A 15,065-nucleotide genomic window follows, 5' to 3' on the forward strand; every position below is an offset into this window, starting at 1 on the left:
AAGACCAAGTTTTCAGTGTTAACAGGGGAGGTAATATTTTGTCCCACTGGAGATAAAAAAAAAAAGAAATATGATTGCTAATGAGACAGCTATCAACAAGAGTTTAAATGACGTGGATGTAAGCAATTATAGGTCATCGTACGGCCTTCAACAATGCCGAGAAAATGCCACAAAGACCGCTATAAAAGACATGAAAAATATATGATACAAATTAATGATTCAAACGAGAAATGTGAACATATTTTCAAGTCAAATAAAGAATTTATTCAAGTTATATTTCAGAAAATAAAATAGATAAGTGCATTATTTTTTCGATTTTTAGTTATAGTTAAACGAACCAAATTTGTATGCAAAAATAGTAGTTTTTTGTACGTTGTGGTGCATTACGGTTTAGAAATGATTTCAAATTTTAGTAAAACTTTTACCTGTTCCTAAACCAAACACTCTTGTTGGTGCTTCAGTCTGCAGAATTACATATTTCAGACGAAAACACAGCTGAAGAGGGTATTTTTTTATTGACAAGGGTGTGGGGACCGGGGTCGCCCCGATATTACGACACCCCATTAGTCCGACTACCCCGTTGGTCCGACACCCCATTAGTCCGACACCCCACTGGTCCGACACTCCACTAGTCCGACAAAGGTAAATAACTGCCGTAGAAAATCTGATAGAGATGCAGAGTAGCGAACATTTTGTCAAACTAAATATACTTTTTGAAGTTTTGTTGAATAACTAACATGGCGATACGCAACTTTGTGTTTCTCTCAAAGGAGGGAAATAAGAAAGTTAAGGCTCCAATTAGGCTTTACTGAATAAACGATTGTATGTGAGATGCTTGGTTCGGTGTATAGAATTATTTTGAGAAGACCATTTAAGTTTAGTTTGTCTTTATGCAACAATGTTTGTACTTATTGAAGAGTGAATTATTTAAAGTTAATACATTGAACTCTTAAATAAAAAATACAGACACTCCTTCGTAGAATCGTTGTTGACTTGGTATTTGAACTACTCTTTCTTATGAGTATCTATCACAGAAACAGATAATATCATGCCACCTGTCTGGTATTACTATTCTCAGATCTGCAGTGACATCACAACATGTAACTGACCAATCAATGATTAGCATTTGTGTTCTGTAAACAATGTTGAGAGGTGATGCCAATAAGAATCCTCTAGATTTTCCATAGACTTCAATGCAAATTAATTTAATTGATATATATCGACACCAGTTGAATATAGTAATTTTACTCTTTTAATATTGTTAAAGACACTATATAATATCTCCATTTTGATTTTTATCATACTATATCCTCTGGTTAAAAAATAATCGGCAATATAAATAATCAGTAATCACCTTCAAATAGATGAAAAATCTAGAGGATTCCTATTGGCATCACCCCTTGAAAAATTTAAATGCCAGGATGTCCGGATCTGAGAATTAAAGAAGTACCATGGCTATGTGCATATAAAGAAATCGAGATCCTTGCAAGTTTTGGTAAACTAATACAAATTGTGTTCTATATGGGAACACATTCTACTAAAAAAAGAAATGTCATCAGCAGTTTCCAACCATTATTATTTCGATTTATCTATACAGTACACGAACTTAATTATCGAAAACCGAGAGCTATCGAATTGTTAATTGATAATACACTCGAACATTGACGAATTTAAGTTTATAACCTAGCATTGGCAAGTTTAAGTTTATAACATCGATAGCGAAATTGTTCAATCGGTAATAATTTTTTTATACAAAAAAGACTTTATTAAGGTTGAAAATTCGATATAAACATGATAAATGGATAAAATGTGCTGTCAGAAAGAACATGAACTGAATAGTCATGAAACATTTGCCACTGGACATTAGACCAAAAAATAACTACCAATCATGTATACAAACCGCCATGTCCATGAATATTTACATAAGCGATAATATTTGTAATTGCATAAAACAAGAAACTTTTTTTTCTGTAATTATATTTTAGTTATTTTCATTTGTGTTCTTTGTTGCATCTTTAAAAACACAACTTATCGGTTGTCTTTTAAACAACACAGTCACATGCGACATGAAAATAAATCTAGCAACAAACACCACTTCTCTTGACATTGACACTGTCACAGGAATGTACTTGTTTTCATTATTTCTTTTTACCAGCACATTTTTTGCTTACAGAGAACGCACCAAACTTTACAAAGTTCTATTTGGTTCACCACTGTCTTTAAGAGTTCAATGTATTAACTTTAAATAATTCACTCTTCAATAAGTACAAACATTGTTGCATAAAGACAAACTAAACTTAAATGGTCTTCTCAAAATAATTCTATACACCGAACCAAGCATCTCACATACAATCGTTTATTCAGTAAAGCCTAATTGGAGCCTTAACTTTCTTATTTCCCTCCTTTGAGAGAAACACAAAGTTGTGTATCGCCATGTTAGTTATTCAACAAAACTTCAAAAAGTATATTTAGTTTGACAAAATGTTCGCTACTCTGCATCTCTATCAGATTTTCTATACTAGTATTTTTGTTTGGGTATATATATTCCATTAATTTCACCAATACATATCTACCAACCAACCTTGATATTCATAAGTTGCATTACCTGTTCTTAGTCATTCGATGGACAAGGTCAAATGAGTTTTAATTATATTTAAAATGCAAGTGGGAATAGAATTATGGTCAGTTTTGTCTTTTTCCAACTAGCAGTAAACCCTTGCTAAACATGCTAAAGTTGGACTTCCATTTGATTGGGCGAGATGTATAATTTTCAACAAATGTCAGAGTGGTGACGTTATATCCAATGCCTCGTTTAGAGAGAGTGCCACGTTCTCTGCAGGTTAAGAACCATTGCAATAACTCTTTGAGGGGCCGTCGGTGGCCTTTTGTCTTGAGCCTGTTGCAAGGCAAATTTCTGTCCCTATTCAATATACTTTTATTGTCCAGTGGCAAGTTTCATTGACCTTTTGATGGCATCTATTACAGGACCTACCTATTGTATTTATTGTTAAATTGTTCTTGTCCTGAACATACATGTAATATTTGCCACTGGACATTAAGCAAAATTATAATATTGTAAGTACTTCATGAATTATGTAATTATTATTATGAGGACTCTCAGGAGGATTAGTTTTAACTAATGGGATTGTCCTCTTGAAATAAAGATCATTTATTCCTTCGTTCATTTTTACTAATGTGCTTTGTCTAAGAAATAATTCATGGAAATTTACACATGGCCTGGGCAGTGATATTCGAATTTTATCCTGAGCGTAAGCGAGGGATAAAATTAACGAATATCACTGCCCAGGCCATGTGTAAATTTACAACAAATCTATGGCTTCCATGAATTATTTTGATTCTAATAGGACAAATACAGTAATTAAAAAAACGAAGCGAGGGTGGGTATGCCGTGTGTGTGGCTGTTCTATTTTACCCATGTTAGATAAAGGTAAAAAAAAATCCAATAAATTTGTAGCTTGCATAAATTATTTCTTAAATAACTGCTAGAAAAAATGAGTTTAACGCTTTTAAATCTCAATCAAAATTTAAATTTACATGTTTTTCTCGAAAAGCTACCGTCAAATCCACAGTTGACATTTCGTAACTAAGGAGCAGCCATGTTGACTTGCTGAAATTAGTAAATGTGCGAATAGTGCAATAGAATAAGAAATAAAACAACACCTACCTCAAAACTCCATTTTAATGCAATATTATCCGAATTTGAAGGGTTCACGTAACAGAAGTAGCTTCGACTTTAACGTTTTCATTCGTATGACGTCATGTTTTGAAATGACTTAAATGCACCAAAAACATTAATGGAATTTCGCGGAATTTCATTTTATTTTGATTTCGTACATTTTTTCGAGCTCTAATGCATTAACTCTTTTGTTATGCATCAGAATAAGAATAAAGGTTCTATAGGTTTTTTTTCAATTGTAATTTTTAAACCAGCGAAATGGACAAAGCATTTGCACATAGGTTATTACGATACACATGGATTTACGTGCGAGGTATATTGTAACAGTCATTATTATGTATACCTCTGAGTCTGCGCTAAGCATAGATATATCCAGAATTTTATCACAGTGTTGTTTACAAAGCGAAAGAAGCACGTCATATTATAATTGCCTTTTAAGCTCACCTGGCCCACCTTTTAACTATTACAAAAATCTTCTACTCTGAAACTACAGGGCCAAATTTAACCAAATTTGGCCACAATCACCATTTGGGTATCTAGTTTAACAAATGTGTCCGATGACCCGGCCAATCAACCAATATGGCTGCCATGGCTAAAAATAGAACATAAGGGTAAAATGTAGATTTTGGATTATATCTCTAAAACCAAAGCATTTAGAGCAAATCTGACATGAAGGTTAAATTGTTTATCAGGTCAAGATCTGCCCTGGAATTTTCAGACAAATTGTACAACCCGTTGTCGGGTTGCTGCCCCTGAATTGGTAATTTCAAGGAAATTTTGCAGTTTTTGGTTACTATACTATCTTGAATATTATGATAGATAGAGATAAACTGTAAACAACAATAATGTTCAGCAAAGTAAGATCTATAAATAAGTCAAACATGAACAAAATGGTCAATTGACCCCTTAAGGAGTCCTTTATAGTAAATTTTTAACAAATTTTTGTAATTTTTTGTAATCTTACAAAAATCGTCTCCTCTGAAACTACTGAGACAAATTTAACCAAACTTGGCCACAATCAGCATTAGGGTATATAGTTTTAAAATGTGTTCGATGACCCTGCCTGCCAACCAACATGGCAGACATGGCTAAAAATAGAACATAGGGGGAAAATGCAGTTTTCGACTTATATCTCTGAAACTAAAGCAAAAGTATAACGGTTGCATTATTTCATGCATCAATTGTAAATAAAAATATCAGGTGAGCGACACAGGCTCCTTGGAGCCTTGAGTTGTGTTTCCTTGTTACATATTTGTTTATTGTTATAGTGATTAAGATTATAACACAATGTTGACTGCTGTACCCTAATTTTTGACATTTTTACCTATTATGTGTGTTTGTTTTGTTCACACATCGTTGTCAATATAGTGGAATTTTATACGACTGTCATACAAGGGAGAGGTTAGGTTTAATCTACCATTTTTACATAAGGAAATGCTTGTACCAAGTCAGGAATATGACAGTTGTTATCCATTTGTTTGATGAGTTTGAGCTTTGGATTTTGCCATCTGACAACAGACTTTCCGTTTTCCTCGGAGTTCGGTACTTTTGTTATTTTACTTTTTATTTAAAATATTGTTCAATTATTCCGTGTCGGACTAATGGGGTGTCGGACTAATGGGGAGTCGGAATAACGGGGCTGGTCCCCAACTTTAGGTCTCTTAATGGCACAGAAAAGGCCTCGGTGGCACAAGCTATAGGTCACAAAAACAGATAAAGAGTGAAAATATTGAAATAAACAGATAAATGATATTGGTTAAAAAAAATATAACTGGCTCAGTGACTGTTTACACCTCCAAAGTTACTCTGAGTACACACAAACCTGTGGAGTTGGAATAGTTTTAAGACCTAACATCCACTTAATATATAATGTTCAATGCATTTTGTGAACCTTCATAACAAATTCCTGAAACATTCCACATTTCAACATGTTCAAAGAAATGGAGGCTTTCAACAGTTCAAGTCTAAAGAAAGCAGTAAAACATAAAGATGATTTCAAATTTAACGAATCAAAAATTATGAAGTGTCCTGGTAGATAGACATGCTGACTAATACCTCATTAAATATATCGGGGTCACTCTCCAACATTTATATAATATTGTTTTTGTTTGTTTTGTTGTACAATGAGTTTTGATATGATATACCTGTGGAACTGTAGCTCTTATGGTCCTTTCCAAAGCACACAAGATCAACCCTGGTTTTTGGCGGGGTTCGCATTTACTGGTGTTAATTGCTCAGTCTTAAGTCTTCTATGTTGTGTTTTGTATACTGTTGTTTGTCTTTTGGTCTTTTTCTTTTCTTGCCATAGCAGTGTCAGTTTATTTTCCACATATGAGTTTGAATGTCCCTTTGGTATCTTTCGTCTCTCTTTTACATTCACTGTTTTCTAATTCTAAGCTCACAGGTTTATTTTAAATTTAATTTGTAAAAGTAATTCACCAAAGCTAGGTATAATAATAAACCATTAAGGAGATGATGATGGATGGCTGCTTAATGTCCAGCGGCAAACTGATATGCTTATTCAGGATGAGACCATGTTAATGTAATATGAATATTTACCCAGCTTTGTACTAGACCTGTCACGGAATAGAAGTTCCTTCATAATATAAGTTCCAAATGGAAACAGTATTCTGGAATATTATTTCCACTGGAATAAATATTACAGTAAATGTTTCTAACGGAATAAATGGTATAGAATATTTGTTCCAACAGGAACATATATTATGACATTGTTTATAAGAAAGTTTCCAGTGGAACTTCTGTTAGGCGGAACAAATATACGTTGACAGACCAACACGCTGAGCCAGATTTTTAACATGCTAGTTCACAAGGTAACAGTCTGCAGGAAGACATGTCACCTTACCCGGACACATTATTCTAACTCCATGCCGACCAGTCTTTGCTCTTACTCCTTAATGCCGCGTTCTTAGCGGAGAAGCAGCAAATACCATTTTTTTTAAGCCTTTGGTTTGACCCGACTGGGGTTCGAACCCACAACCTCCTGCACTCAAGGCAAAAAAACTACCACGAGACCAATGAGGCGGTTACCATTAAGGAGATCAAACACATATTAACTATAATACATGAATATTGGCACTGTACATAAACATGATAAAATTACCAATCAACCATCATTAAATTTATTTTAATTTAATACCAATCTATACATCTTGTAGATGAACTTCAGTTACTTGATCATGTAAATGAAGCCAAATATGTCAACAACCATAAAACTGATCAATTAATTTTTATACGACCGCAAAAAATTTTTGCGGTCATATATTGGTATGACATTGGCATCGTCGTCCGAAGACACATTGGTATTCGCACAATAACTTTAGTTTAAGTGAATGGATCTCTATGAAATTTTACCATAAGGTTCAATACCACAAAAGGAAAGTTGGGATTGATTTTGGGGGTTATGCTACCAACAGTTAAGGAATTAGGGGCCAAAAATAAGCATTTTTCTAGTTTCCAGACAATACCTTGTGGAACGGTGTATGGATCTCTCTGAAAGTTTCCATACCAAAAAGGAATGGTTAGGATTTGCTTTGGGGGGTCATGGCTCAAACCGTTTAGGAATTAGGGGCAAAAAAGGGGGAAAAACAAGGGTGTCCTGGTTAATGGACAAATACTTTAGTACAAAACATAATTTAAAGCAGTGTAAGGGAGGTAATTCAAATACATCATTTGAATTACCTCCCTTACACTGCTTTTAAATTATGTATAAAGTAATGGTTAATGAACAATTAAGACAACTTAAAAGCAGTGTAAGGGATCAGGAGGTAATCCAAATACAATGTTTTGATTACCTCCCTTACGCTGCTTTTAAATTATGTTTACAGAAATGCATATTTATAAAGGAAGACCAGTAAAAATATCTGCTAATGTTGCATCTTATTTTTTTTACAAAAAAATCCATCTGAAAGATTTGACACCATATTTTAAATTCTATTATAAAATAGATTAAGTTAGCACTATGGGTAGCAAAATGGGTAATTATGGTTGCAAACTCCATTGGAAATTTGGATTGATATTATGTTTGCAAAAAAAAAAGTGTGTGTCTGGGGGGGGGTAATATGCAACAGCATAGTGTAATGCACAAAGGAAAAAAAAAGGGGGGGGGTAAATTTTTTATTCTTTTTTGTGGGGGGAGAGGGGGTCAATTCGCAACAGCAAAGTGTATTGCACAAAAGCAAAAAATTTAATATAAATTCTAATCATATAACCAATTCTAAGTTCTTTGACTACAGTTATTCTGTGTCAGAAACCTTTTATGTGTCAAATATTTAATTACAATCCAAATTCAGACCTGTATCAAGTGCGAATATTGCGTCCATTTTTGCCCCAACTGTTCAGGGTTGGACCATTGCGGTCGTATCCAGCTGGGCTCGGCGAAGCAATTTATTTAAATATTTCTTTCCTCCCATTTATTGTTTTACCTTTAGTTTATATAAAATCAAATACCATTTCATTATAAAGATTGTATAAATAAGGGTACCCAGACTCTGTAGGCAAAGGAACCCTGGGAAAATGGACCTGGGGTCAATGTGTTGTGTGGGTAAACGAACCCAATACCCCTCATTTTCTAGCACATTGATTTAAATCTCCAGCACAGTGTGCCGGTCTAGTACAAGACAGAGTTCATATTCATATCATAATTAGGCCTAAAAATATCTGTTTTCTTAATATGTTCTCCTGATTATGCATGTTATAGTTGCCACTGGACATTAAACACCAGCATTGGTCTTCATCAAACATTAGACAATTCAGGTTATGGTTTTATGCCCAGCCATAGGATAGTAGGGGCATCATGTTTTCCAGTAGCTCTGTCTGTTTGTTCATCCCTTTTCAGTTTAAAAATTTGATTTGAGGTCAAATGTAGAGTATTATTTTACAGACATATTAATTGGAGACTATGCAGTGAGTAAGACAACTTAGAGATAAAGAGAGAACCGAAACCAATAACATTCATTGTGCAATTTGAGTTCTAATTTGAATTACCAGGAAGAAGAAAAAGAAAGATGTAATAAGACTGATGTAATATGTAACTATGGACAGTACTGATCCATTCTCCAATATCACAGGTATTTCAGGTTTAATTGTGTGGGCAGGACCGTAACAAATTTTGATATATTTTAGGCCAAAAAATTATTATTTTTTTTGATTTTAGGATTTGCATGGTGCAAGGACGTGTGATATGATTGGCATTGAGATAGATTTGATTTTGATTTTTGGTGTTTTAACGACACTTTTAAGCACCGCTTTTAGGCTATTTCGTGGCGGCCAGTTTTTATTGGTGGAGGAAGCCGGAGTGCCCGGAGAAAACCACCGACCTTCAATAGGAAAACTGACAATCCTAGTCAATTAAGATTGCAGTCGAGTGCACCTGCACAGCGGTATTGAGATAGAAGGAAGGATGTAAACAACTATTGGTCAATGTTTGGCCTTCAATAATGAGTACATCACATACCATATAGTAAACTTTTAAAGGCCCTTTGGTTATGTTGGTATCCTGCCTACATTTTGGCATTGTATATATACACAAAAAGAACAGGATGGTCAGAGGGACAGACTTACCTGACTTGACTGTTTATCATACCATTATGTGCAGTGGAGCATGTATAAAAATTGATGTGGTATGAGACATCAAGATAACAAAAAAAATAAGAGATGATAGTAAACAGTGTACGTACACTGGTAAATGAGGGTCTGGATGGGGTTAACAGAATAGAGAATAATAGTCCAAACATACAGAATAAATGTAAAGGGCCAAGAAAATAATGAATAGAGAATAATTGGCCAAAAAAATAATGAATAGAGAATAATTGGCCAAAAAAATAAAATAAAGAAAATGACCTGAATTTAAAGAATACAGAAATGAAGTACCCTCATATATTACATAAAAGTTATTCCACACCTTAATTTGTATGGTACTGAATTAGAGAAAAAAAAACAATATTCTTTGCATTTATATCCTGTATATTTTCATTTTAGAAACAACAGTTTCAGCTTCTAATACAAGCAGTACACCGCCATACTGGAAACACCATGATGATGATAATTCGTCTGGTCATGGAATTAAAGACCATACAGTATTTGTATCATTGGTTGTCATGGGGATTATAGTGCCAGCCATCTTTATTTTTATCTTTACTATGATATGTATTAAACATAGGAAAAGGAAACAGACAAGAAGGTAGGATTCTGGAGTCGGTTTCACAAAAAAACTTACGACTAAGATTAATCGTAAGTCATGAACAATTCAGTATACTTACGACCAATCTTAGTCGTAAGTTTTTTTGTGAAACCGACTACTGTCATTTACTTAAAAATGAATATATTATATGAATAAAAGCAGATGTGGCTATGTATCAATAAAAAATTGACCAAACGGCACAAATTAGGCTAAAAATGAAATTCTAATATGACGTCCTTATTTCCCTTTGTAAACAAAGCTGTGTTCTAATTAGCACAAAATATATTTGACACATGCGCACAAACTTACTGTTTACCTCGCTAACACTCTGTGTAAAATATCGACAAATATATTGCCTACCCATGTTAAAATGAGCATAGAGCATGACATGAAGGAATTATTTCTTAATTAAAATTGTTTAATGTTGCCTCTTTTATGACTCAAATCGTTTCAAATTCTTTTTTTAAAAATTTGTTTAGTGCTCTAACAGCATTTTCTTGTCTAAAACATGTAATTTATGTTGTTGGCAAAAAACAAATGAAATCCCTTCCTTCCTACCCAACCCTATAGGGCCTTGTAGGCAACATCAGACAAGGAATTTGTTAAGGGTGGCCTAGCCTAAAGAATAGTACAGTTTATAACAATGGACAGGTGTCTATACAGTATACCAAGCGCTAAATCATCCAACCTACATGTGAAATTTATTAATGAATTAAACAGAAACTGTTAAAGATCTGCCATCAATACAGAATTCTCCAAATAACCCAAACATTAAGGGCTATTCCAGAAAACAATGGACAGGGCACTTTAGAGGCACTACCTTAAAATTTTCAAAGGTGCCTGTAGATTCTCATGTTTTGACCATAATTTGCATTATACATAGGGAAAAATTCAATGGGAGTTGAAACGAATAGTCTTGGAAGATCCCATGTCTATTTTACTGGAATAGCCCTAAGGTTGGAAGTTGTCTACCTTTGATCAAAATCTTCAACTTATCCGTTAGGCAAATTATGTTACTCCTTTCCTTTCTGTCAGCTGACTAAGAAAGCTATATATATATGTATGAGGAATTGATAGTGGTATCATTGTGAATATTCTTAAAAGATTTTAGTGTACTGCAAATTCTCAAGAGGGGGTCGGTCAAGGAATTTGAAGTAATTTATAATCTTTATGTTTTTATAGATCGACCATGTTATTAAGAAATGGTCCTGAAATTCCCATGGACGATATTCCTCTGTCAATCAGAACAAATTTAGAAAATGGCAGACTGTAAATCATGGATTTCATCAAAGCAGCCATCTTGAAAGAAAGAGATTGCAGTATATTAATGTCAGAAAAAATGTAAAATATCATGAAAAATGTAAAATTTTATAGTGTACTCATGAGCTAAATGTATAAATTTTATAGTGTACTCATGAGTTAAATATAAAAATTTTATACTATACTCATGAGCTAAATGTAAAATGTTTATACTGTACTCATGAGCTAAATGTAAAAACTTTATAGTGTACTCATGAGCTAAATGTAAAAATTTTATAGTCTACTCATGAGCTAAAATATATTGCATGTACTGCTTTCAAAACCAGGATGTACCATTTAATATGATGTTTTTTTTATTATTTTTTTTGTGATTTCTAGTCTACATCTATAAGCAATATTTATTCAAATCTAGCTTCTACCATTTTCATTTATTTTAAGCTATTCTAGTTCTGAACATTTTATCGAAAGCTGTTATTCTATGCACTGTGTGTAAACTTACCATACAGACTCGATCATGCTTCAGCTCATTTATCTAAGATTTTAACATATTTTTAAAGTACTAATCTAAAGGTCCTAAAACTTTTTGAAGACCTTCACATTTGTTGTTGCCCAGATTTTTGTAGCGAAAATAGATTTTTTTTTACGTCTTTTAGTCAATTAAATGGGGTATTTTTTCTTAGTGTCCACTAAATAACTACAGCTAGACTTCATGGACTTTCACCTGTTATACAGTCTTTCTACTGGCAACTAGTTAATTCAATTGTAATTTGATGATCTACTGTTTAATAAAAATTTCTTTTTGGAAATAAAAAAAAGGCTCAGGTGAAAACAGGTAGAACTAAGTTAAACTCACATAAAGGAAGCTGTTTCACCTGAGAAATAATTATTTCTACACCTAAAAAATATTTAAATCGCTTGAGGTAAAATTTAAAATGTACTGGAAACTATACATAATTATAAGGAACAAACCCTGGAGTGAAAATATTTTGTTTAGATTCATCTTTGAACGTCTATCAACTGTGGATCCATTTATTTTTGTGGGTACCAATTTTCATTGATTGAGGGAAAATTGCTTTTTCATGGATTTTTTATATTAAGGTTTTGTCAAAGTCTGCATACAAATTACAAGCCTATGAAAAATTGTATTTCGTTAAACATTTATAAGGAGGTGTGGTCATCTTTAAATTACAAGCCTATGAAAAATTGTACTTCATTAAACATTCAAATGTGTGGTCATCTTTACTCATGACATCAGTTAAAATTGATATCCCACAAACTTATCATGAATCCACAATATTATTTGTTATGTTTTAACATTAATGTCTATGGTTGTGAAACTTACTGTACCTAGCTAGCTATTTATTGTAGAATTGTACTTATCGTTGCTAGCTATTGTAGCAGTGGAGACAATTTTTTTTTGTAGAATTGTATTAATTGGTGCTAGCTATTGTAGCAATAAAGATTTTTTGATAGAATTGTATTATTTGGTGCTTGCTGTTGTAACAAAATTAAATGATTGACTTGATTTTATATTATCTTTGGTAATAATAAGGGTCCAAGGTAGACCAAATCTTAATTTTAGCTTTTATAGGATTTTTCTCTTTATTGAGAATTCTTAAAATTATAATCAGTTATCATAACAGTAATTAATAATTTAAAAGCAGTGTAAGGGAGGTAATTCAAAGTAGTTTTTGAATTACCTCCCTTACACTGTAATTTGTACTTAAATAATTGTCAATTAACAAGGACACCCTTGTATTTTCTCACTTTTTTGTCCCTAATTCCTAAAAATGGATAAGAATTACAAGATTTTTTTTGCCATTTCAGGAAATGCTTCACACAAAAAAATCCTGTCATAATTTTGATTGCAGTTTTGTTTCTTAAGACTTGCAGTTTTTGCAATATAATAAAAACATTGCAAACATTTTTGAATTTATAGTAATTATTAAAACAACAGTTATAAAGTATTGTTTGTTGTTAAGGTTTTAGTGCCGTATATGATTGTTAACAAATATATTATCTATTTCTTAACATTTTTTAATTATTTGATTTTTAAAATATTTTTTGTATGTAAAACACCAAATTGATCTGAAGTGGATGTTAGTTTGTAACCTTTATATTATTGTGCTACACTACACTTTAGGTGGAGTTTGCTATTTCAACCTGTCCAAGGTGGTCAAACCTTTTAGATGTCCCATGCCTGTGCTTACCCTTTAGTGTGTAATGCCATTTCTTTTTTCAATCATAAGATTTGATTATACAATACCTTGGAAAAATAAGCTATGGTATTCAATACTTTTACTGAATATTAAGTTAAATTTGAGTGAACATTAGTAGACTTCCCATGGTGGGCAGTTGAAATAACCAATCCACGAGAAGTGTAGTGTATACCAAAGTGCCTTGTGTAATTTATTTGTTATTGTTGATATGCCTTTTCTGTTTAGTGAACTTTTACATTGTATACATTTGGTTAGTCAAGTCAGAGCATCAAAACCTATTAATTTGTGTCAGTATTAAAGGGCATATAAATCAATAAAAAATCTTATCTATAAAAAAAAAATAGTCAAGGTTATATTTGTTAGAATCATCATGGCTTCATCTCTGATTTTTTTTAAATATGAAATGATACGGTTGTGTACAATACTTTTTCTAATGTCAGAGCATCTTTAACTTTTTATGATACATAAAAAGGATATACATACCGTAATATGTATTTTTATACGCCCGTTTACGGGACATATTATGGTATACCGTTGTCCGTCCATCCGTCTGTCCGTCTGTCGTCAACATGTCGGACATTAACTCAAAAACGCTTTAACCAATTTGCATAAAACTTTGGTGAATTGTTTATAACTATTGACGTGAGCTCCCTTTCTTTTTTATAAATTTTAGATTTTACGTTTCAGAGTTATGGGGTTTTATTCATTAAAAAAAGGGAGATTTTCCAGTTTTCGGACAATAACTCAAGAATGCTTTCACCAACTTGCAAGAAATTGTGGTGAATTGTTTATATCTATTGACATGAGCTTCCTTTCGATTTTTATATTTTAGATTTTACGTTTCCGAGTTACAGGGTTTTATTAATAAAAAAAGGGGGATTTTCCAGTTTTCAGACAAAAAATCAAAAATGCTTTCAGCAGTTCTTATGAAACTTTGGTGAATTGTTTATATATATTGATGTAAGCTCCGTTTAGAATTTTATAAATTTTACATTTTACATTTCTGAGTGATGGGGTTTTATTCATTAAAAAAGGGGGGATTTTCCAGTTTTTCTGACAATAACTCAAAAATACTGTCAGCAATTCTCATGAAACTTTGGTGAATTGTTTATATCTATTGATGTAAGCTCCCTTTACATTTTCATAAATTTCTAATATGACATTGAGAATTAATTGAACTTTATTTGTTTATAGTCTGACAACAGATTTACTAAGTGTTGCGCAACAGCACAGTGTATTATAAATTCAATTCATATAACCAATTTCAAGTTCTTTGACTACATTTATTCAGAAACCTATAATATGTCAAATATTTATTACAATCCAAATTCAGACCTGTATCAAGCTTGAATATTGTGTCCATTTTTGCCCCAACTGTTCAGGGTTGGATCTCTGCGGGTGTATCCAGCTGCGCTCAGCGAAGCAGTTTATTTTTAATGTGTCTTCTGTTTTGTTGTAAGTGTCATATACATAACATTTGTAATTGTTAATAAAGAAATAAATACTTTTTAATGATGCAATGTTGTAATGTTAATGTCCACACAGGTGCCAGAGCATATACACTGTAAAATTTCTCCTCAGCTTTTCTTCCTAATACTGCCATTGTCAGGGGGCTTCAGTGGCCGAGTGGTCTAAGTAGTTCATCTACTGTATCACTAGACTGTCAACACTGAGGTTGGGATTTCAAGCC

General features: G+C 32.8%; 1 long non-coding RNA gene across 1 annotated transcript; it reads left to right on the forward strand.

Annotated features, from left to right (window-relative positions):
* Positions 1-431: 431 nt before the first annotated feature.
* On the forward strand, positions 432-8,784 carry LOC127731655 (uncharacterized). The gene is made up of 2 exons (XR_007995664.1): positions 432-504; positions 8,598-8,784. It is a non-coding gene; the product is annotated as an uncharacterized LOC127731655 (long non-coding RNA).
* The last annotated feature ends 6,281 nt before the right edge of the window (positions 8,785-15,065 follow it).

Source organism: Mytilus californianus, unplaced genomic scaffold, assembly GCF_021869535.1.
Source record: "Mytilus californianus isolate M0D057914Y unplaced genomic scaffold, xbMytCali1.0.p SCAF_20, whole genome shotgun sequence".
Lineage (NCBI taxonomy): Eukaryota > Metazoa > Mollusca > Bivalvia > Mytilida > Mytilidae > Mytilus > Mytilus californianus.